This window comes from Phascolarctos cinereus, unplaced genomic scaffold (genome assembly GCF_003287225.1).
Source record: "Phascolarctos cinereus isolate Bilbo 61053 unplaced genomic scaffold, phaCin_HiC Scaffold_2;HRSCAF=192, whole genome shotgun sequence".
Taxonomy (NCBI): domain Eukaryota; kingdom Metazoa; phylum Chordata; class Mammalia; order Diprotodontia; family Phascolarctidae; genus Phascolarctos; species Phascolarctos cinereus.
This window is the reverse complement of record NW_027555625.1, coordinates 51133317-51158328: the sequence shown is the minus strand read 5'-3', so window position 1 is coordinate 51158328 and position 25012 is coordinate 51133317. Positions and strand designations below refer to the sequence as shown.

At 39.1% G+C, this 25012-nt stretch overlaps 1 protein-coding gene across 2 annotated transcripts in view; it reads left to right on the top strand.

Moving 5' to 3' along the window:
• ACSF3 (acyl-CoA synthetase family member 3) overlaps positions 1-25012 on the top strand; it is a 234265-nt gene that overhangs the window by 13640 nt on the left and 195613 nt on the right. The window lies entirely within an intron of this gene.

The following is a 25012-nucleotide window of genomic DNA, read 5'->3' as shown; positions in this document are numbered from 1 at the left end:
CCAAAGAGTTCGGTTGAGCCTCCTTTTATTTAGCTGTAATATCCCTTTGTCTTTTATTTTTAATTTTCATGAGAATACCAGGGTTGATGTTATTCTGTTCTTCCGATAGGACGTTAATTTGTTGGCCGTTGGACACAGACCTCACATTTTGACATGCCAGCTGTTAATTTAACGTTCATGAACAGCCTAAACCTGGGGGACTCATCATCCTTAGCTCCTCTTCTGCAGCTCTGTCCCCGTTGTTGTGGAAGGGGATGGGGGCTGCTCGGGATGGAGTCCTGTGATCTGTCTTTGTTGAAGGGCTTGCCATGGTCAGATAACTCACTATCTAATGGACAGTCTTCTGGTGGTGAGCCTCTCTGTACTTAGTTCAGCTGGTTGTGAGACTGTTGATAGCCTCACTCTATTGCTTGGACCGTATCTGGAGTCTTATCAACATGGTCTGTCAGAGGTTATGGCTTTCCTGACATGTGGAGATGGTCAGAGACTTAAAGGAAGCCAGAAATTGTAAAAGGCAGAGGTGATGAAGGAGAAATTCACAGGTGCAGACATAGGAGAGAGGTAGCTAGGGGGCTCAGTGGTTAAAGCCCTGGGCCTGAAATCAATAAGACTTGAATTCAAATCCAGCCTCCGATACTGACTACCTCTGTGACCCTCAGCAAGTCATTAACCTCCATTTGCCTCAGTTTCCTCATCTATAGCCTCATAGGGTTGTGAGGATCAAATGAGATAACATATATAAGCACTTTAGGTACCTAAAGTGCTATATAAATGCTATTATTATTATTGTTGTTGTTATCCACTAATCTTTCTGTGTTTTCATTGAGTCTGACATTCAAAATATTTTTTAAAATATTTTTTATCAGAGCAGCTAAGTGGCACAGTGGATAGAGCACCAGCCTTGGAGTCAGGAGTGAGGAGTCAGAAAGACCTGAGTTCAAATCCTGTCTCAGACCAGAAACTTGACACTCATTAGCTGTGTGATCATGGGCAAGTCACTTAACCCCAATTGCCTTGCCAAAAAAAAATTATCTATAGCTTTTGTTTTTACATCATCTTCGTTTTAGTATATATTGCTTTTCATTCCCTAACCAATGAGCTGCCATTTATTTCAGAGAACAAAAAAAAAGTGGGGAAAGCAGTTCAGCAAAACCAAACATCAGATAGGAGGGTAAGCCTATAGCTAGGAGGGACTTTCAAGGCCATCAAGTCTAATCTCCTCACTGTGTTGGTAAGGAAACTGAGTCATCGAGAGGCTAAGTATTTTTCCTGGGACTATCAAGCTGATAAGTGTATGAGGCAAGCCTTGCTGATTGTGATTTCATTGCCCAGAGCTTAGCACAGCGCCTGGCACAGAGGAGGCAGATAATAAATGCTTGTCCACTTGGCCGTTCTTGGTCATTAAAACTCTTAGTGTTCAGGTCATTTTTTTTGTCCTTTCTATTTCAGGCCATCTCATTTTGTATGGCTTCCCATGTTTCTTTGAATTCCTCATGTTCATTTTGTTTTGTTTTGTTTTGGCACAAAATATTCATGTCCCATTTTTTTTTTAGCTATTTACCAAACAGTGGCCATCTACTTTGTTTCCAGGTTTTTACTACCACAAAGAGTGCTATTGTTAATTTTTTTTGCTGTATACTCGATGTTTCCTTTTATGTTTGATTTGCTTGAGACATATGTCTAGCAGTAGGATTTCTATGTTGGAGGGTGTAGACATTTTAGTCACACACCCCTCCCCCCCACCCCTCCAATTCCAGATTGCTTTCTAGAATAATTAGACCAATGCACAGCTCTACAAACAGTATGATGCTGGAAATTGGTTAATGTGTGAGGATGTCTCTAAAAGGTATTTAGTGATTTTTTTTTTCTTCACTTGCCACTGAACACTTAAATTGCATAATTGAGAAGAATTTAATAACTGTCTGCAAATATTTAGTGCATTGTTGGTACTCGGATATTAAATACTAATTAAGACCAGAGAAGAATTATTTATGGTAGTTGAAACCAGAATGCAAGGAGAAAAATCAAAGGGAAAATCAAGAAGGGCACTTAGCCAGCAGAGAGATCTGCTTTCTATCTAGTTGGTCCCACAGGAATGTAGGAACTGGGTTAACAGTACATGGGGCTAGAGTCTGTGTTGTTCAGTCACTTGAAATTGGGAAGGTAAAGGTGGAAGGTGGGACATATTTGATGGTTTAACTATACAGTAAATGTTTCATGAGTCTCCTTTGGCGTAATGATGTTGGAACCATTCTTGCTTTCTCTATAATAGCTGCATTTGCTTGTGAATTGAGAACAATTCCCATGTGGGCAATGGAGTCATAAAGGAAAATGTCTTCAGGAAGTAAAGTAGGTGAGGTATATTTATGAAACTTTGGAATTCTTTGGGAGAAAATAATGTGAGTGTTTTGTGTTGTGGTTGTTTTTTTGAACTAACCATTTCTAAATGATTGTTTACAGGACATCTTTTTATGAGATTAGCTGAGTATCATTTGGATGTCACTTGAACTGTATAGTCAACAGTTGAGTTCTTTATGTTGAATTTTCTAATGGGTAATGACAGGATTTCCAGGTTATTAAGGAGAATAATAACTGATTTATAGTGTTGCAAAATTTCAGAGTTAGAAAGAACCTTAGAGAACATCTATTTCAACCTCTACGTCAGTAGGAACCATCTTTAATGTGCCTGGAAATCAGTCGTTCACTCTCCACTTGAAAATCTCTAATTATGGGGAATTCATTCTCTTAATGTATAACTTAGCCGTGTGACCATGAGTTAGTCACTTCTCTCTTCTGATCTTCATTTTCCTCTTCTGTAAAATGCTAATAATGATACTTAAACTGTCTACAACATAAGGTTGTTGTGAAGAAAGGGTTTTGTAAAACTTAAAAATATTACTTCTTGGGAATTACTATTATTCTGAAGCAATACATTCTACTTTGGGGCACCTCTAAGCATTAGGAAATTTTTCCTTATATCAGAATATGTATAATTCAAAATTCTTTTATGTCTGTGAATATACATAGATATGTGTGTATATATATTTTTCAAAATGTGTGTGTGTGTGTGTGTGTGTGTGTGAAAGTGTTTCTTTTGTACTGCTAGTAGAGAACAGTTTGGAATGAGGAAGGGACTCCTTGATTCCCCAAATGGTCTGTAATCATCTTATTTTTCTAGATTCTCTTTTTTGGATGTGTTCTGGTTTATCAATGTCTTCCTAAAATATGAAGCCTAGAACCTAGCACAGTGTTCCAGGTACAGCAGGATTCTTATCACCCTCATTTTAGATACTTTGCCTCTATTATTACAGCCTAAAATTGAGTTAACTTTTTTTGCCGAATGTGCCACAGTGACTTACCCAGAAGAGGCACTTAATAACTGTTATTGTTTCATTGAATTACATGTTAGATGGTTGATTCATGTTGATTTTGCAGTCTTGTGAGCTATTGACTAACCATGCTTCCTATATTTGTGTGGCTAATTTCTGAAAGTAACTGTAGAACTTTATACTCATTCTTATTAAATTTCATCTTATTACATATAGCGCATCATTCTGTTCCATCGAGCTCTTTTTAGATACTGATTCCATTATCTGACATATTAACTATGCCTGTCATCTGAAAACTTGGTAAGTCATGTGTACCTTTTTTTCTGGGCATTTGATAAAAATGCTGACCATAGAAGAACTAAAGACAGATACAGAATTATAGAATCACAGAAACCCAGAATTGAGTCTTCAAAGTTCATATTATCCAACCTATACCTGAACAGGTATTTCTTCTATGATAACCTTTCCTCCCTCCTTCTTTCTCTCTCTCTCTCTCTCTCTCTCTCTCTCTCTCTCTCTCTCTCTCTCTCTCTCTCTCTCTCTTTCCTTTTTCTCCTCCACCTAACTCCTTCCCCTCTCCCTTTTTAAAAATTATATTTTTTTGATGAACAAAAGAAAAATCTATTTTTTCTCTGTTGCCTCACCCTCTCCTAACATGTTTGGAGTTTTTTTGTTTGTTTTTTTGGCTAGGCAATGGGGTTAAGTGACTTGCCCAGGGTCACACAGCTAGTAAGTGTTATATGTCTGAGGCTGGATTTGAACTCAGGTCCTCCTGAATCCAGGGCCGGTGCTCTATCCACTGCGCCACCTAGCTGCCCCTACCCTCTCCTAACATGGAAAACAAAACAAAGCTGTTGTAACAAATATGCAGAAGTTAAGAAAAACAAATCTTTACATTGTCCATGTTAAAAAAAAAAAGTCTTACCCCATATCCTGAATTCATTACCCCTTGTCAGGACTGGATTCCAGTCCCCTGGAATTATGTCTGATCATTGCATTAAATAGAGTTCTTAAGCCTTTCACGTTGTTTGTTTTTTCAATGTTGTTATTATATAAATTGTTTTCTTGGTTCTGCTAACTTCATTATGCACCAATTTACACAAATTTGACCAGGTTTTGATGAAATCATCCCCTTCATCATTTCTTATAGTACAATAGAATTCTGTTATATTTATATACCATAATTTGTTCAATCATTTTCCAATTTGTGACCCCCTTTAGTTTCTAATACTTTTCTACCACAAAAAGAACTGCTTTAAGTATGTTTGTATGTATAGGACCTTTTCTTCTTTCTCTGATCTCTTTGGTATATAGGCCTTGGAGTGGTGTTATTGGGTCAAAGGGTTTTAGGGGCATAGTTCCAAGTTGCTTTCTAGAATGGCTGTGCCAGTCCACAGCTCTACCAATGTGCCTAGCACATGGTAGGTGCTTAATAAATGTTTATGGACTGACTGAATCCATTACATTTAAGTGGCATACAGTTGAGAAAATAGTTTCTAATAATTTCTTTATTTGTTGTGAATTTTTTTTATATGGATAATTTGGTTTTCTCTTTAAAAAAATAAAATTAGCATTGATTTATCTATTATTATTTTCTCCCCAAACACCAGCTCTTAGTCTATTTATTAAATCAATGATATATTTGTTTCCAATTTTGTAAAATCTCATCTTTGATTTTTAAGATTTCCTTTTTGTTGTTTAATAGTACTTTAAATTTTTTTGGTTTTGTAGTTTTATTAGTTGCATACCTAATTCATTTATCTTGGTTTTTCTCCTTTCTTTTGTTGATGAAAATGTTTAGAGATATACATTTTCCCCTAAAGACTGCTTTGGCTACATATTCCAAATTTTGGCATGTCATTCTGTTGTCATTATACTTAGATTAGCTATTTTTTTCTGCAGTTTGTTCTTTGACCCACCAATTCTTTTTCATTAAACGAATTATTTTCCAATCCATTTTTGGTTCTTTATTCAGTGGCTTTTTATTAAATATAATTTCATTGAATTAAAAGTAAAAGATTTTTAATATTTCTGCTTTTCTGCATTTGTTTGTGAGGGTTTTATGGACATTTCTAATAAAAATGCCTCACATAGGTGGAAAATATGTATACTCTTTTTTAGTTCCATCCACTAATTACCTAAGACCCATCATTTCTAACTTAAAAAATTGTATTTAAGCCCTTAATTTCTTTCTTTTTGTAGATTTTTCTAGGTCTGAAAGGGAATAATTTGAGGTCCCTTACTATTAGAGTTTTGGTGTCTATTTCTCCTTATAACACCTTTAGCTTTTCCTTTAAAAATTTAGGTGCTATGCCTTTTGGTTCAAATATGTTAAGTATTGATATTAATTCTTTGTCTATGAATTAACAGACTGTTCAGCGGAATATAGTTTTTCTGTTTATCTCTTTTAATCAACTCTATTTTTGCTGTTGTTTTGAGTGAAATTTTGGTGTTATCTCTGCTTTTTTGACTTAAGCTGAATCATAATAGATTTTGCATCAGCCTTTTCTTTTAACTCTTTTTGAATCTTTATATTTCTTGCAAATAGCATGCTGTTTTCAAAATCATTCTGCTATCTTTCTCTATTTTCTGGGTAAATTTGTCCCATTAACAGTTATGATTGTTAATTATGTATTTTTCTCTATCCTATTATCTGCTTTTTTCTTTGTTCTCTGCTAACCTCTTTACAAAAAAAGGAGAGTGTAGTAAGGAAGCAGTGTGCTGAGCACCAGTGTTCTGTACTTGATGTAATCAGCTTATGCTCCCGTGCTTTTCTTCTCTTCTCGTCCCCCAGACTTTAATCACAGGTTTTTACCCTTAAACTCCACTTTATGCTCCATCCCCTGTGAGTTTCGTCTTCTTATGATTAATACCCCACCGAATCTGTTCTGCCTTTTATTCCTACTTCTTCTCTTGCCTCTTTCCCTTCCATTCCCCTGTTATATGTATTTCTACACCATTTCTTTGTGTGTGTATATATATGTGTGTTCTATCTTTCCGTGACAAGTTCAGATGAAAGTAAGGTTCAGGTATACCTGTTCTTTCCACCCCTTCCTCCTTGTCCAAATAGTCTTTTTCTTACATACCCCAATTATGTGAGATAAGTACTCCCAACCTTCCTCCCCACCCTTTCACTAATATATTCCTTTTCCCCTCCCACCACAGCTCTTTGGTAACTGAATATCTTTCTTCCTCTCCCACCACAGCTCCTTTCTTACCCGAATTCTGCAAATACTGCTTGTGGTATTTTTCCATTGACCTGGAAACTCTGAATTTTGGCTGTGACATTCCCAGGAGTTTTCACTTTGGGGTTTCTTTTAGGAGGTGACTGGTGAATTCTTTCTATTTTGACTCTGTCCATTGGTTCTAGTGGATATGGGCAGTTTCCTTTTATGATTCCTTGAAATATGATGTGCAGACTGGGTTGGTTTTTTCTTTCCCCTTAGTCATGGCTTTCAAATAGTGCAGTGATTCTTAAATTATCTCTCCTTGACTTGTTTTCCAGGTCAGTTATTTTTGAAATGAGATTCCTTACATTTTCTCCTATGTTTTCAGCCTTTTGACTTTGTTTTAATATTTTGTGTTATCCCGTGGAGTCATTAATGTCCCTTTGTTCCTTTCTAATTCTCAAAGAGTCTGTTACATGAGCAAGGTTTTGTACCTATTATTACAAAGATGATAACTCACCTTTTAAGTCTTTCTTCCCAAACTGTCACTTCTTTTCCCATTCTTTCTTCTAGCATTTACATTTCATTTATAAAATAACTTTTTAACTCTTGATTTATTTTTCTCTAGGAATTCCAGTTGACCTTATGGCCAAGCTGTTTTTCTTGGGAGATAGGGAAGGGAATAAGCATCTACTAAGTGCTTAACTATGTTCCAGATACCATGCTAATAAACACTTCACAAATATTATCTCATTTGATCCTTACAGACAGCAGATGCTGTTATTGTCCCCATTTTACAGTTGAAGAGACTGTGGTAGACAGAGGTGAAGTGATTTGCCCAGGGGCAGACGACCAGTAAGTTTCATTTGAACTCAGGTCTTCCTGACTCCAGACTCAGCATTCTATCCATTGTACTGCCTGCCTGCCTGTTAGGCTTTGTTCATAAATATTTTGCAGATAGTCTTTTCTTCTGGGTTTGTGTCTAGGGAATGGCACCATACCTACCCCTTTATGGTGGGAATCTTTGTTTATTCATACACTTCTGGAAGGAATACCTGGGGCTTGTTTAGTCTTGATTTGTGTTGTCTGGAGTCCTTCTACTGCTTTCTTAACACATTGAGAGTTGTTTTCTTTCAGAATCTCTGGGGCAGCTTAGACCAGAGACTTGCCACACGTGCCCCAAGTGGTCTGACCTAGGGTGAAGTCTGATCACCGTCCTGGTCTGAGCTTTGCAAGCTCCTAAACCCAGTTGAGTGTGGGAAATTGTGAGCTTCTTAAGGGCAGGGGCTTTCTTTTGCCTCTTTTTTTTTTTGTTAGGCAATTGGGGTTAAGTGACTTGCCCAGGGTCACATAGCTAGTAAGTGTCAAGTGTTTGGTCTGAGGCCAGATTTGAACTCAGGTCCTCCTGACTTCAGGGCCGGTGCTCCATCCACTGTGCCACCTAGCTGCCCCTATTTTGCCTCTTTTTGCATCCCTATGCACAGTGCCTGGTATATAGTAGGTGATTAATAAACATTTATTGACTGACTGACTGACTGACCGACCGACTAAGACAGAACAATTAGGTTTGTACCTAATTGACTACTGCTGGCCCAACCCAGCTGTCATCTAGCTGGAAGACTTTGCAGGTTCAGAGTACTAAAACTGCAGAATTCCTCCTGTTCTCAGCTCCCTGTTCTGGTTTCTTAGCTGTAAGCCTCAGACTGGGCTGGAGGCCAAACTCAAGACCCTGCTCTAGAGTCAGAGTGACAGATGCTGCTTGCTTCTATCCCTTTCCTGGTTCACAGGAAGCCCCACCTTTCTCTAGGATGCAGCCATCAGCTACCCCTAAGTTCAGGTCCCCTCTGTGCAGGTCCCCTCCTCAGTCCAGAGTGGATCTGTGATCTAATTCTGATCCCCTCTGTGCAGGTCCCCTCCTCAGTCCAGAGTGGATCTGTGATCTAATTCTGATCCCCTCTGTGCAGGTCCCCTCCTCAGTCCAGAGTGGATCTGTGATCTAGTTCTGCAGTCAGTGAGACAGAGCTGCCTGTTGGCTGCTCTTCCTGTTCCAACCACGGCACCAGACCTGTGCCTCCTGAGCAGTGATTGTTTCTTGTACTGGTACATAGCTGCAGCGCCCACTTTAGACTTAGGGCATGGCATCTTCCCACATAGTCGTGGTTCCCCAGGCTGTCCAACCTCTGCCTGTCTCCCTATTCTGACCTTGGCTGGAAAAATGGCTCACTTTAATTTTTTTTGGATTTCTTGGTTATGACTTGGTCTAGTTCTCTTTGTATGTCTGTTGGGAAAGTCTTGGGGGCTTGGCTGTACTTATTCCTCTCACTCCACCATCTTTGCTTGTCTCTTGTCCAGTCTTTTTGAAGCTCTCTAGAGGAAGCTACCTGAAGCAGCTCATACCCCATCCATTTTTGGACAACTCTTCTTATTAAGAAGTTTTTCCTTTGTTGTTGTTCAGCCATTTTTTTTTCAGTCATGTCTAACTCTTCGTGACCCTATTTGGGATTTTCTTGTCAGAGATACTGGATTAGTTTGCCATTTCCTTCTCTAGCTCATTTTACAGATGAGGAAACCGAGGCAAACAGAGTGAAGTGACTTGCCCAGGGTCACGCAGCTAGTAAGTGTCTGAGGCCAGATTTGAACTCAGGAAAATAAGTCTTCCTGACTTCAGGCCCAGCACTCTATTCACTCCTCCACCTACCTGCTCAAAGTTTGACCCAAAATCTATTTCTCTACAGTTTCTGCCTGTTTTTCTTACTCCTAGAGTAATCCACTAGAGACCCTACGCCCTTCCAGGTTAGCATCAGTCCATTAATTACCACTCTTCCGGTCAGGACTTCAATTTGTTCTAAATCCTCCTAACTATACTATCGTCTATATAGCCACCCATAAGAATATCTTGAAAAACTTGGTCAGATGCCTTCCTGAAATCCAAGTGTGCTATGTCAGCAGCATTTGGGTGATCTTTCAGTCTAAATAAAATATCTTTGTTGTTGTCATCCTTGTCACCATCGTCATCATAGTCATTGTGAAAGGCTATATGGTGTAAGAGAGAGCCAGCCTCAGAGCCAGGAAGCTCTGGGTTCAAGTCCTGTCCCCAATATACTCTGGCTGTGTGACCCTGGACAAGTCACTTAGCTTGTTTCAGGAAATTCTCTTTGAGAAGGTGCTGACCACCATTGGTAGAAGGAGTTTCCTCATCTCTCTCCTTCTCAATGATAATAGTAATGGTAAGGATGATAATTACAGAATCTTAGAATTGTAAGGGACCTCAGATGATATCTGGTGTAATAGGACAAGAATCCTATCTTCAGCATTTCTGACGCATGGTGATTCTGCCTTTGCTTAGACCTCTGGTGGGAGGCTGCCATTTTCAATTTTCATAGCTCTAGTGGTCTCTTTTGATTTCTTTTTAATTATGAACTTAACAATCATCAAATAAACACAAAATTGCAGTATACAAAGAAGACAGAAGAGGAATGTATTTGAAACCACCACCTTCCCTTATATAGTTTTTTTTTTTAAGTTTATGCTAAATTTAACAAGGTAGTAACAAAACTGCCTAGTATGTTTGTGTCACCCTTTTAATTGAATAAAGCTTTTTAAAAATTTTGTTCTCTGTGTGTGTTTTTGTGTTTTATTGGTGCTCTTTTCTTTGGCAGCTCTCATTAGTAGAAAGTTGTTCCTGACATCAGGCCTAAATTTGTTCTTCCTTTCCCACTAATACTTAATAGCAGCAGCACACACTTATCTAGCCATTAAAGATTTACAAAGCTCTTTCTTCCTCACCACTCTGTGAGGGAGATAGTAGTGGGAGTGGTATCCTCATTCTACAAATATGGAAATAGTCTTGAAGAGGTAAATTAACTTGTCTTGGTTCTCACATGGCTAGTGAGTGCTGAACCTGGAACGCTAATGCATCTCCTTATTTTGCCGTGTTTTGCGCCTGAATTACTCTCTGACACTGCAACGTCGCTGTCAATGAGTCTGTCCCTTTTCCTGTGACACCAGATTATATCTCTGCCGAGCAGAGTTGTCCAGGGGTATATTTGAAGGTGTGACATTTGGTACCCTGGCCCCAACATGCTTCATTTCGCTCTATGCAAACTTAGATCTTAGCTGTCCCCACAAAACCTTCAGTGTGCCAGCTATGATATTTTTCAAGTGATTTTTGCAGCATCCACTCAAGCCAGAGTGTGGACTGTGGCATTTATATCATTTGTTCCAGTAAGTCTGGATTTGAATCTGCATTTCATACCCTTCTAGGGGTGTCACTTTAATTTGCTCTTGAGGTCTGAATGCGATTTATGAAATGCCTGATCATTTATAATGTCATCACTTTTAAGAGTTCTTTCTCATCACTTAATTCCCCATCATAGCTACTGGGAAAGGTTATTGATGTCATTTTCATTTTTTTTAATGGGGAAATCTATCCAGGAGATTTTTACTCTCAAGATTTACTAGGAGTTCCAAAGGAAATCAGTGTTAAGAGCCTAGTATAGTTATGGGAAAATATAGGATTAGAAGTGGAAGGTAGTCAGCTGGCCTGCCCCTTTCGTTTGATTTACCAGGAAACATGCAGGTCACATAGTCAGTTAGCACCAGACCTGGAAATAGAAGACAGACCTTTCTGAGTTGGAGGCTCATTAGATCACAGTTTAGAATTGTCTAGTTCAAAAGATTATGTAGCTCAAAGCCCTCATTTTACAGATGAGGAAGCTGAGACTCAGGGAGAGCCCTTCCTTCCAGTTCTAGATCAGTGCTCTCAAATAAACTGCCCAAGACAACCTAGAGCTCCAGTTCGTTACTGGCCAGTTAGCTCATTGTAGCTTCTGTAACAACCAGATTAAATAATGGGCAACATGCCTTGCTTCTTATGGTAGTGGCCAAGCCAGTTCTCTGAAGTCTTTCAAGAGCATTGGACCGGGTCATGTTGAAGCTCCTTGTTCTAGTTAGTCTGGAAGGATTCCATGGTGAAAAAAGGATAATGTAATTTTTGGAGTCTCTGAGTTGTGACATTGCAGCCAGCACCTGCTCTTTGTGCCTTACAGGGACAAATGGAATAATCTGATAGGATTTCACTCCATTGTACAGACCTTGGGTTGGAACAGTGAGCTGGCTGCCAAGAAAACTGGGCTTCTTAGCTTGCCTCTGCTAAGTGGAGTGTCTTCCAATTAACACCCCTGTTAACATCTCTCTTTCTCTTTCATCAGCAAGAATCTGTCCTTGAAGCCATAACCTAGAAAGACTGTAGTATTCTGTTTTCTATTTGTAGGCTCACTCTGTTTTCATATATCTCTCCAGCCTGGAAAGCAAATACCAAAGGATTTGTAAGAATTTGTTAGGCATGAGAGTGGAAAGCATGTTAAGCTATCATGGTTGGTTTTCACTCTTACTTTCTTTCCACAAAAATATCCTGTGTGTTTATTGCTTTTCCTGTCGTCTTCTTTTCTGAAGTCCACCCCAGATATTTCCTTATAACATGGAGATTTTCTTTACTGTTAAAAAAAAAATTCAAGGGGTTTGTGGAAAGTAGCAATGCATTTTGAAACTTTTTTTTAATGGGGCAAAACATATATGTTAATGTGACTTTAAAAAATTATAGTACTTTTTCGCTTCCAATACGCCATTACTCTGTTAAGCCTCAGACATAATTCGGTTCTGTGTGTCAGAATCTCACTCATTTAAATGTTGGCTATTTCAGTAACCATATACTTGGTAGAGCCTGGTGAGATAATGTGACTTTAGCTGTAAGAAGTAAGAACCCCATATAATGTTCAAAGCAGCATTGTTGAAGCTATAAATAGGGTTTGTATAAGTGTACTTCTGTTTTTTGCCAAAATTCTGCCTCAGAAGTTATCTGCATTGCCTTTGGGGAAAGGGAAGAGTAGAGCATCTTAACTGTTCATCTTCTCCCAACCTTTCTAGGAGGCTAGAGGTAGCAGTTACTTTTGGTTAGGTCAGAGATGGGAATCCTTTTTTCCACCAAGGCCCACTGACCCAGAGAAATAATTCTGGAGAAGGCTATAGATAAGCAAAAAGCAATTTAATTTACTTTTTGGGGTGAGCAAGAGCTTTAGATAGAGAAATTAATAACATTTGTTCTACTTACTAGCTTTAAAAATTAAGAACAAAAAACTCTTCAATATCTACATGGCCAACAATAATACACATATTTCAATTCTGTGCTATGAGAAAATAAGTAAGAGGAGAAAGAAATAGAGAGAAAAAAAAGCACAGCAGGAGACACCAGACATCAGAGATGTAGCCACAGAGCCTGAGAGGAAGTGAGAGATGGACATAGTAAGAAGACAAAGAGACAGAGGTGAGTTAAGGGTGAAGGTAAATTGTTTAGGTGACATCTTGTTCTTGGTTTGTAGGGAGCAGAATAAGTTATCATGCGTTATCATTGTCCTTTGAAATTATGCTGAGCTGTCTAGCATCCTCAGCCATTTATTTATTAAATTTTTTTCTATCTTATTTTATTGATGCTGTTTTGCTTTGATATTACATTCACTTCCAAATAGACTCCTCCTTCCTCTCCTGTCCAGCTAGTTGAAAAATATGAAAAAGAGGGGGAAAAAAACCCAGATCAGTGATATTAACCAACATATCAACCATGTCTGACAACATATGCAGTGTTACCCATAGTTCTCTATTACTTCAGTGAAGGTGAGGAAGGTGCGTTTTTTCAACTTTGGGGCCAAGGCTGATCATTGTAATTACCCAGTGTCAGTTTCATATTTTTGTTCTTTCTTTTTACATTGTTGTTGTCATTGTTTATGTTGTTTTCCTGGTTCTGCTTACTTCAATCTTCATCAGTTCATATAAGTCTTCTTATGCTTCTCTGAATTCTTTGTAGTCTCCATTTTTATGAGCACAGCAATATCCATTATATACATTTACTACAAGTTTGTTTATCCATTCCCTAATTGATTGAGTCCTACTTTTGTTTCCAATTCTTTGCTACCATGTAAAGTTCTTAAGTTCTATCGAGATTTTAGTATATATAGGACCTGTCCTATCTTTGACCTCTGTGGAGTATATGCCATGCAGTGGGATGAAAAGGTATGGATATTTTATTTACTTTTTTAAAAAAAGTTAATATTTTATTTTTCCCAAATTACATGTAAAAACAACTGCAAATATTTGTTTTTTAAAATTTTGAATTTCAAATTCTCTCCTTCCCTCCCTCTTCTCCGCCCTCATTGAGAAGGCAAACAATTTGATATAGGTTATACATATGCAGTCATGCAAAACATTTTCATATTAGTCACCCTGTGAAAGAAAAGTCAGACCAAAAAAAAACCAAAACCAAGAAAAATCAAGTAAAAAAAAGTATGTTTCAATCTGCATTGAGTTTCTATCAGTTCTTTCTCTGGAGATGGATAGCATTTTTCATCATATGTACTTTAGGAATTATCTTAGATCATTGTATTGCTGAGAATAGGTAAGTCGTTCACAGTTGACCCGTTGTACAGTATTGCTATTACTATGTACAATGTTCTCCTGGTTCTGCTCAATTCATTCTGCATCAGTTCATGTAAGTCCTTCCAGGTTTTTCTGAGCATCATTTCTTATACTACAATATCATTCCATCACAATCATATCACAACTTGTTCAGCCATTCTGATGGGCATCCCCCTCAATTTCCTATTCTTTGGCACTAAAAAAGAGCTGTTATAAATGTTTTTGTACATGTAAGTCCTTTTCCTTTTTGTTTTTTATCTCTTTGGAATATAGACCTACTAGTGATATTGCTCAAAGGATATGCATCATGTGATAGCCCTTTGGGCATAATTCCAAATTGCTCTACAGAATGGTTGAATTGGTTCACAGTTCCATTAACAATGCCTTAGTGTCCCAATTTTCCTACATCTCATTCCCACATAATTTTCCATTTCTGTCATATTAGCCCATCTAATAGGTGTGGAGTAGTACCTCAATTATTTTAATTTGCATTTCTCTAATCAGTGATTTAGAACATTTTTAATATGACTATAGATAGCTTTGATTGCTTTTTCTGAAAACTGTCTGTTCATATCTTTTGACCATTTATCAACTAGGGAATGGCTCTTATTTTTATAAATTTGACTTAATTGTCTATATATTTGAGAAATGAGGTCTTTATCAGAGAAACTTGCTATCAAATTTTTTTCACACTTATGATTAGTGTATATTTCCCTCCATCCTATTTTCCCTGTTTATCCTACTCTCTCCTTTTCCCCTATCCATCATCAAAAGTATTTTGCTTCTGACTATCCCCTCCTCCAATCTACCCTCTCTTCTATCAGCCCCCCACACCTCTTCTTTTATCCCCTTCCTCTCCTACTTTCCTGTAGGTTAAAATAGATTTCTATATCCAACTGAGTGTGTATGTTATTCCTCTTTGAGCCAATTCCAAAGAGAGTAAGATTCACATGCTCCCCCTGTGACCTTTCCCATCTTCCTGTCTATTGTAAAAGCGCTTTCATATCTCTTTTATGTGAGATAATTTCTCCCATTTTACCTCTCCCTTTTACCTTCTTCCAGTGCATTCCTCTTTCTCACCCCTTAATTTTTTTTAGATACATTACATCATATTCAATTCACACCTCTGCTTTCTGTCTATATATACTCCTAACTGCCCTAATAATGAGAAAGTTTTTAGGAGTCATAAATATCATTTTCCCATAGAGGAATATAAACAGTTTAAACTTACCAACTCTTTTATGATTTCTCTTTCCTGTTTACTTTTTTAGGCTTCTCTTGAGTTCTGTATTTGAAAGTCACATTTTCTGTTCAGCTTTGGTCTTTTCATCAGGAATGCTTGAAAGTCTTCTATTTCATTGAATATGCACCTTTTCCTCTGAAGGATTATGCTCAGTTTTGATGCGTAGGTGATTCTTGGTTGTAATCTTAGCTCCTTTGCCGTCCAGAATATCATATTCCAAGCCCTGCAATCCTTTAATGTAGAAGCTGCTAAATCTTGTGTTTTCCTGACTGTGGCTCCATAATATTTGAATTGTTTCTTTTGACTGCTTGCAGTATTTTCTCCTTGAGCCCTGGAATTTGGCTATAATATTCATAGGAGTTTTCATTTTGGGATCTCTTTCAGGAGGTGAGTGGTGGATTCTCTCAATTTCTATTGGCAGTTTTCCTTGATGATTTCTTGGAAGATGATGTGCAGGCTCTTTTACTTCTCATGGCTTTCAGGTAGTCCAATAATTTTAAAATTATCTCTTCTTGATCTACTTTCCAGTGAGATACTTCACATTTTCTTCTATCTTTTCATTCTTTTGATTTGGTTTTATTGTTTTTTGATATCTTATGGAATCAGTAGCTTCCACTTGCTCGATTTTAATTTTTAAGGAATTAATTTTCTTTTTTTTACCTTGATGTCCTGCTTCTTTATTTTTTCTTTTTTTTAAATTTAATTTATTTTAATTTATCAGCAATCACTTCCATATGCTTTTGAGGTTAAAATTTTTCTCCCTCTTCCTCCCCACCACCCTCCCTAAGTGGTACACAATCTGATATAGGCTATGCATGTACATTCTTATTAAACATATTTTCACATTAAGGAATTAATTTTCTTCAGTGAGCTTTTGTACTTCCTTTTCCCTTTGGCCAATTCTACTTTTTAGGGCATTCTTCTCTCCATTGGATTTTTGTGCCTCTTTTACCATGATCTATTCTGTTTTTTGAGTTGTTATTTTCTTTAGTGTGTGTGTGTGTGTGTGTGAGTGTGTGTGTGTGTGTGTATCTCCTTCCCCAACCTGTTGACTCTTTTTTTCATGATTTTCTTGCATCTTTATCATTTCTTTTCCCAATTTTTCCTACTTTTCTTATTTGAGTTTTAAAATCCTTTTTGAGCTCTTCCAGGAATTCTTTTGGGGTCTTAGACCAATTCACCTTTTTCTTTGAAGCTTTGGATAGAGCAGTTTTGACTTTGTTGTCTTCTTCTGAGTTTATGTTTAGAGCTTCCCTGTCACCATAGTAACTTTCTATGGTCAGGTTCTTTGTTGTTGTTTGTTGTTGTTTGCTCATTTTTTCCAGCCTATTTCTTTTTTTTTTCCCCAGCCTATTTCTTGACTTTTAACTTTACATTTTAAAGTTGGGTTCTGTTCCCAAGGTGCAGGGACACTGGTTCAAGCTCCAGATGTTTTTGTGCAGCTAGTTCTGAGGTTCTGTAAGCTTTCGGTTCTTCCAAAGTGGTATGATCTAAGGAGAAGTGTGTTGACTGCTCTCTTGGCCTGTGCTTTGATCTTTGAGTGACCACAGGCACTCTCTTCTGCCCTGCAGGTGACCAGTATTCCCGCTTCACTGCCACTGCAAGCTAGTGCTCCTCCTCACCCTGGGACTGCAACCCAGGACTGTATCCCAGATCTGAGTATGGGCAATACAATAGAGTCCTGCACCCACTGCCCGCAAAGGGACCCCTGTAATCCCCTTCCAACCAGTTGTCTCTGAGCCAGTCGGGCTAAGAGCTTTGGAAGTAGCCCTGCTGCTCTTGGTCCCGTTGTCCCCAAGGCCTGCTGCTGGTTTGTTGAGGTACAGCCTGTGCTCCGCTCTCGCCCCCTCATGATAGACCTTTCCTACTGAACTTCTAAGTTGTTTTGGGCTGGAAAATTGTTTCACTCTGTCCTTTTGTGGGTTCTGCTGCTCCAGAATTCATTTGGAGGTGTTATTTAAAGTTTGAAGGGGATTTGGGGGGAGTTCAGGTGAATCCCTGCTCTTTCCACCCTAGTGATCATCGTTACTTTTTAAAAGCATAGTTCTAAATTGCTTTCCAAAATGGTTGGGCCACTTTGCAGGTCCCCCAACAAGGTATTTGTGTGCCTGTTTTCCTGCAGCTTCTCCAGTGCTGACTATTGCTGTTTTTTGGTCATCTTCGCCAATTTATTGCACATGAAATAAAACCCCAGAGGTGTTTTGGTTTGTATTTCCCTTTTTATTAGTGATTTTCCTCCTAGATCTTTTTGAACTAGGAACCAGATTTTCTGTTTTAAAAGAGGAGTTCTGTTTGCAAACTTGAGCGTCCAACCTTCAAGTCATCAAACATTTATTAAGTGCTTACTATTGCTAGGCAGTATGCCAAGTGCTGGGAATACAAATACAAGCCAGAAGAAAGACGGTCTCTCCCTTCAAGGGGCTTCACATTGTAGTGGGAGAAGACATCATGTCAAGGGGAGCTGAACAGGGAGAGGAATGAATAGATGAAGGTGCCCATTGAGCATATCTGGGAGAGTCAAGAGTGCAACCATAAACATATGGCTAACCTGGGCCTCCTCCTTAAAGTGGAGGGTCAGGGAGGAACCAGCCAATCAAAGGGAGAGTGGGGTACTTCCAGGGTGTGAAGTCCAGGGGTGGAGCAAGCCTTCCAGGTGAAGAGGTTTCTGGGGCCTTGTTAGAGAAAGCCCAGGACAGGAAGACTTGACCCGAAGGTATCTTACCTGTCTTTCCCTCTCCCCTTCTCTCTCGTTGCTGACCATCCTGGTGGAATTTTGAAGGTCTGACATATGTGTGAAGGAATCATTTAGACTTTTAGAAATTTAGTTTGAAACTTGAGAGGTAAGGGTCAACTTATTCCTTCTATCTGGACAACTTCTTTCATCTTCTGGGTCTGTCCATCTGTCCTCTTTGTCCAGTTTTTAGTGTAGTAAGAATTAGCCCCAAGCTTGGTGTTGGGGTGGGGGTGGGGAATGTGAAACCCTTTCAGGAATAAATATGTTGTCCATCTGTTGTTGTTCAGCCATCTTGGTCATCTCCAACTCATCATGACCCCATTTGGGGTTTTCTTGGCAGAGATACTGGAGTAGTTTGCCATTTCCTTCTCCAGCTAATCTTACAGATGAGGAAACCAAGGCAAGCAAAGTGAAGTGACTTGCCCAGGATCACACACTAAGTGTCTGAGGCCAGATTTGAACTTATGAAGATGAGTCTTCCTGGCTCCAGGCCCAGCATTCTATGCACTATGGCACCGCTGAGCTGTCCCTAAAACTTTCCACTTACCCGGAGAATATAGTGCTTCCTCTGGCTTTTGCTAAAGAGATTAAGGAAATTTACCTGAGTGGAGGTCTTGTCCTTCTGTAAGGCTGGGGTGGAAGAGCTTTTCTTGTTAAAGGAGAATCCTTTGTTAGCACAAATGGCTCTGCTTGGAGAGATCTCGACAGTAGCCCCTCGATTTTGGCCATGTCCTGGTTCCTCCCTTGGTCTCCTCTCTGCTTCTCCAACTGTGACCTGTCCTTTTAACTATACATCTGTCTGTTCCTGGTTCTTGCCTGTAAATACCCCAGTGCCATATGGCTTACCTATTCCAATGAACAGACCCTTTCATTCTGTCCCATCTCCTGGCCCTCATCTTTGACTATAATTTCTGTGTGTTGGACCTAACCCCTCCCCTCATTCTTTCACATCTGTTCCCAGAACCTGTTTGTTGGATCTTGTCTACTACCACCCTCTTCTTAGAACAGTTCAGTTGATAAAACCCAGTTAATTTTAGCTGACCTTGGCCTATCCCAGATTCTTCAGTAACATACTCCATTGACTTCCTGTCCTCTCCAGGATCCAATATAAAACCCTTTGTCTGGTGTTCAAAGCCCTTCATAATTTGCTCTTGCCTACCTTTTGATCCAGTGACACTGGCCTGAGCAGGACGCTCAGTACATCTCCTGACTCTGGGCCTTTTCAGTGGCTGTCTCCCACGTCTGGAATTCTCTCCCTCCTTTCCTCACCTGTCAGCTTCCTTCAAGCCTCAGCTAAAATTTAACCTTCCACAAGAAGCCTTTCCTGGGCCCCCTTAATGCTAGTGACTTTTCTGTGATGACTGTCTCCATTTTTTTTCTCTTTATATTTCGTTTGTCCATATTTGTTTGCATGTTGTCTCCTCATTAGATTGCGAGCTCCTTGAGGGCAGGGACTGCTTTTTGCCTTTCTTTGTATCCCTACACTTAGCACAATGCCTGGCACATACTAGACACTTGGTGATTGTCATTGACTTCTGCCTGAAAGATGGGTTGGGGGGTGGGATGGGTGGGAGAGGGGACAGATTATTCTCTGAACTGGTTAGCTCATAATGAGCAGTAGGTTACCTATGCCTTCTCTAGCAAGTCTTGGGATGGTGAATATGCCTTTCATTTTTCCTGTTAGAGGATGGTCTGGAAGGAAGAAGAGATTCCTGAAAGGGTTGGTAGAATAGGGGGTGCAGTACCCTGATAGATTCTGGCAAAGTTAAGCTATTCACATTGAGAATGCAATGTTTTCACTTTTGCTCTCCATGGAAATAAGGTTCTAATGCTCTAGGTAACAAGAGGCCAGCTTGATTTTTTGAACTTTTAAGTTAAACTTCATTTGTAGACTGTTACTGGTACATAAGTAATTAGGAGAAGTCCTCCACTCCCACCTTCTCCATAAGTACTTTGCAAAGAGACTTATACATATCCACTTAATTACCTTCTAGCGTAGCATTCACCGTGGGAAGAACTGCCCTGTGGCAGGATCCTGTGTCCAGTGGGATGTGCACAAATTACACTCATGTCATCAGGCTAAATTTGGCTAATAGGGAAAATCAGAAGGAGCTGTAGGAGGCTTTGGGGGCAGCATTCCCAGGTCAGCGTTCTCTCTGGCTCACCAAAGGATTCCGGATGAAAGGCAGCCAGCTCTTGTGCCCTCCTGGCAAGCCCTCACTTGTGCTAGATACTTGCCACTTTAATTAGGTTGCTTTTCGGTGGGATAACAAATGGACAACATCGGTGTTATAATATTAAAAAACCTGAGGGAGACCCCCAGTGTGTGTGTGTGTGTGTGTGTTGGGGTATGGGGGATAGGTGATGGCTCTTGTTAGGTGAATTACAGAAAGACCTAGACATGGGTCACATAGGTCAAGAAGGAGCACATGTATTATAATCTGTACTGGTCAAGAGACAACCCACACTGATGAAATCGTGGATCCATCAGAGTAACCAGTAGGTCAATCAAGAAACCTTTTAAAAGTGCCGGACAAAGGTGATAATGAAACTGTTCCTGCCTTAGTTCAAGGAGTTTACATTATGTCAGTGGAAACATATGCACACATACATATATACACACACACACACACATACACATACATACATACATACATACATACATACATACATACATACGTACGTACGTACGTACGTGCATACGTACATACATACATACATGCACGCATACATACATATGTGTATATGGGAAGGCATGAACGGTTGGGGAAATGAGGAAAGGTTTTATGGAAAAGGTGGTGCTTACACTTAACCATGAAGGAAACCAAAGGATTCTAAGTGGCGAAGGTAGGGTGGGAGGGCATTCCAGGCAGAGGGTAATAGTGCATAGACATGGGGCTGGGAAATGGAGTGTGTCGTATGAGGAAGAATAAGAATCCTGTTTAGCTGGACCACAGAGAATAAGAACAGGAATGATGGATCATGAAATGGGAATGGTAGGTTGCAGTCAAGTTGTAAAGGGCAAGAGGTTTGTTAAGTATTGGGAGGAGGGTGTCAATCTATCATTTGGCATGGCATTTGAACTTTTTAAAAGTAAATGCCACCCTTCTAGCATAAAAATTCACATGATTTTTTAAATTGCCATTTACTGCATTATCATGTGATAGTAGGAAGCATGACTATTCCTGTAATGCTGAAGATGAAAAAAGGCACATTTCTTTATCTACTCATTTGAGTCCCTTGATGAGAAGAGTTTAGCTTTCTTTAGAAAGGTTATTCATATTATCCAACAAGGTTTTATTTTTGCCTTTGTTTTGTTTTGTTTGTTTGTTTTTAGGCAATTGGGGTTAAGTGACTTGCCCAGGGTCACACAGCTAGTAAGAGTGTCAAGTGTTTGGTCTGAGGCCGAATTTGAACTCAGGTACTCCTGACTTCAGGGCCAGTGCTCTATCCACTGCGCCACCTAGCTGCCCCCTTTGCCTCTGTTTTAATCATTCAAAACTTACCTCTAATGTATTTTACTTTATTAGCGTCTTGGTTTTGTTGCTTAGCAGTTTTATTATGTAAGTGTTTTTTAAATAAATTTTATTAATCTTGACTTTTATATTACCTCCATTTTCCAATGTATCCTTACCTCTCCCTGAAAACCATCCCTTATAACAAAGAAGAAGAAAAAAGGGGAAGAAAGAAAACCAGCAAAACTGATCAGCTTATCAGGGCAATTAGGTGGCAAAGTAGGTAGAGCACAGGACCTAAAGGAAACTCATCTTCCTGGGTTTGAGTTTGGCTTCAGATACTTGCCAGCTGAGTGATCCTGGGAAAGTCACTTAACCTTATTTGCCTCAATTTCCTCATCTGTAAAATGAACTGGAAAAGGAAATGGCAAGCCACTCCAGTATCTTTGCCAAGGAAACCCCAAAAGGGGTCGCCAAGTCAGACATGACTGAAAAGACTGAACAACAAATCAGCTTATCAAAAGCAGTCTGACGTTGTATGCAGAGTTTCGCACCCATGGACCTACATGTCAGCAGAGAAGCAGAGGGACATGATATCTCATATTTCTTCTTTGGAGGCAAGCTTGGTCATCATCATGTCACAACATTCAGTTTTGATTACTTTGTTGTTATTCTTTCCATTTCCACTGTTGTGGTCATTGTATATATTGTTTTCCTGGTTTTGATTACTTCAGTTTGCATCAGTTCATTGAAATCTTTTCATGCTTTTCTATATTATGTATATTGTTCCTTTGGATGTAGTAATATTCCATTAAATTTATGTACCCCAGGTTGCCTATCCATTTTCCAATTGATAGGCATCGATTTTTTTTCCAGTTCTTTGCTATCACAGAAAGTGCTGCTGTAATTCTTTTGGTGTATATGGGACTTTTCTTTTTTATCATTAACCTTCTTAGGGTATTTTCCTAACAGTGCTTCTTAGTCAAACCTAAACATTCCAGTCACTTTCCTAGTATGATTCCAAGTTGTTTTTCAGAACTATTGGATTGATTCACCGCTCCACCAAGGGTGTATTTAGTGTGCCTATCTTTCCATCGTCTGCTACGGAAACATTGACTGCTCATATCTTTTGTCATCTCTGGCAATTTGATGAGTGTGAGAAACAGCCTCAAGATCATTTGGATAGGCAGTTCTCTTATTAGTGATTTGGAGCATTATTTTAAATGATTGTTAATAGTTTGCAGTTCTTTTTCTTGAACATTGTTTTCCTTTGGAGACATATATTAGTGAATGGCATTTGGTCTTACACATTTCTGTTTGTTGAATCTATAGCTTGAGTATCAGAATCTTATCAGAAATATTTAATCCAAAGATTTTTTTTTCTCTAATAGACTACTTCCCTTCTTACCCTAGATGTGTTAATTTTTTTTTCATTCAAAAGCTTTTCTCTTTAAAAAAATTTTAAATTAACATCCTTTTTTTTGACATCACCTAAATTTCCCCCTGTATTTTTCACCTTCTCCCTAGCCATCTATTATGACAAAGACTTTAAAAAAAAATGAAGAAGTGTAAAAAATAAAATTGATCAATAAATTAGTGATTTATTGAACTGAAAAAGGATCTCCATCCTCTACATTGAAAATATTAGTAAATACATTGAGAAAACCGGCATCATATTCAATTTTTCATACTTGTGGACACCCCCCTCCTCCAGCCTCTACATAGGAGTTGAGGGGTGTATCTTCTTGTATGTCTTCTTTGTGTTCAAGCTTGTTCTTTGTAATTTCACAACATTCATTTTCCAGTGCGTGTGTCTGTGTGTGGTAGTAGTAGTAGTAGTAGTAGTAGTAGTAGTAGTAGTGGTGGTGGTGGTGGTAGTGATGGTGGTTCTTTCTGTTTACACAGTTGTAGTCATTGTGTATATTGTTTTCTTGGCTCTGCTTACTTCTCTCTGAATCAGTTCATATAAGTCTTTCCAGGCTTCTCTGTATTCCTCATGCTCATTGTTTCCTATAGCACAGCAATATTCCATTGCATTCACGTACCACAGTTTGTTTACCCATTCTCCAATTAATGGGCGTGTACTTTGTTTCCAGTTTTGGCTACCACAAAAAGTCATCCAAAAACTTAGAATTTCATGTAATCAAAAATGTCTCTTTCATCTTTTGTTATCATCTTTACCTCTCGTTTGGTTAAACATTCATCTTCCTCCCCCTCCCCACTAAAGTTGTTAGAGGTAATATGATGTACTTCTCTCCAGATTTAATCTTTAATATTTAGGTCATATGTCTAGTTTGAATCTATTGTGGAATATGGTGTTTATTGGGCATGTGTTTAAAAACCCCCTAAATTAATGTGTCTTCTGGGTGAGGTTCATAAACATAGATGTGGGACATTCCACTTTTCCATGTGTCCAGGGATCTGTGCTCTCAGGATATGGTCTCCTTCCACCAACCTGCCTATCAGTGTCTCCTCATTATTTGCAATTCGTATCCACATCTTTCCCTAATGCCTCCATGGAGGCTACATCTAATGTACTTTTGCCAGGTCTTTCAATAGAATATGGTTTGTCTCCCTGCCACAAGTCTGTCCCTATTCTAGTTCATCTTCTTCCCTCAGGTGCCAAAGTGATATTCCTAAAGCATAGGTGTGTTCAAACTCCTATTCAGTAAACTCTACTGGCTTCCTCTCACATCTGGGATCAAATATAGACTACTCTGGCATTCAAAGCCTTTCATAACCTAGCCCTCCCTACCCCTCCTCCATCTTTCAAGTCTTCTTATACCCTATACTTTCCCCCAAATGTGTACTCTGAAATCCAGTGACTGGTCTCCTTGCTGCATCCCACATAAGACAGTCCATCTCCTTAACCCCGGGCATTTGCACTGGCTGTCCTATATGCCTGAAATTCTCTCCTGCCTCATCTCTGCCTCCTGACTTCCTTCAAGCCTCAGCTAAAATCCCACAATCTATTAGAAGCCTTTCTCACTCTCCCCCTAATTCCAGTGCCTTTCCTCTATTGATTATCTCCAACTGATCCTATATATATCTTATTTATACATTGTTGTTTACATATTGTCTTCCCCATTAGATTGTAAGCTTCTTGAGGTCAGGGACTATTTTTTGCTTTTGTTTGTATCTCTAGCACTTAGCACAGGGCCTGGCACATAGTAGGTGCTTAATACATGTTTATTAATTGACTTACTATGGATACTATGCAGTGCGCAGGCCACCCATCATTCTTACTATACAACTGACATGCCTCCTTTTCCAGTTGTCCATGTCCTTCATGATGACTTTTCTACCATTTCTTGTTACAGTCTGCCTACATCTACCATGAATCTCTTCACCTCTTTGAGAGTTCTCCTGAGAGTTTAATTCTTCTGAGCTCTTGGTATGCCATGATACATAGGCATGCAAAATGGGCTTTTGGTAGGGAGAAAATTGGGATCATCGAAAATGCTGGAGTTTCCTAAGTAGGATCCTTCCCAATCTTCTCCTCTTCAGCTCTGGGCCCTGCTCATCGTCCATCTGGTGAAAAGGGGGGAAGAGACTGCTAAGAATTCATCTGTGAATATTTAAATACTTAGAAACAGTGCATTGCAAAAGTATCAGCA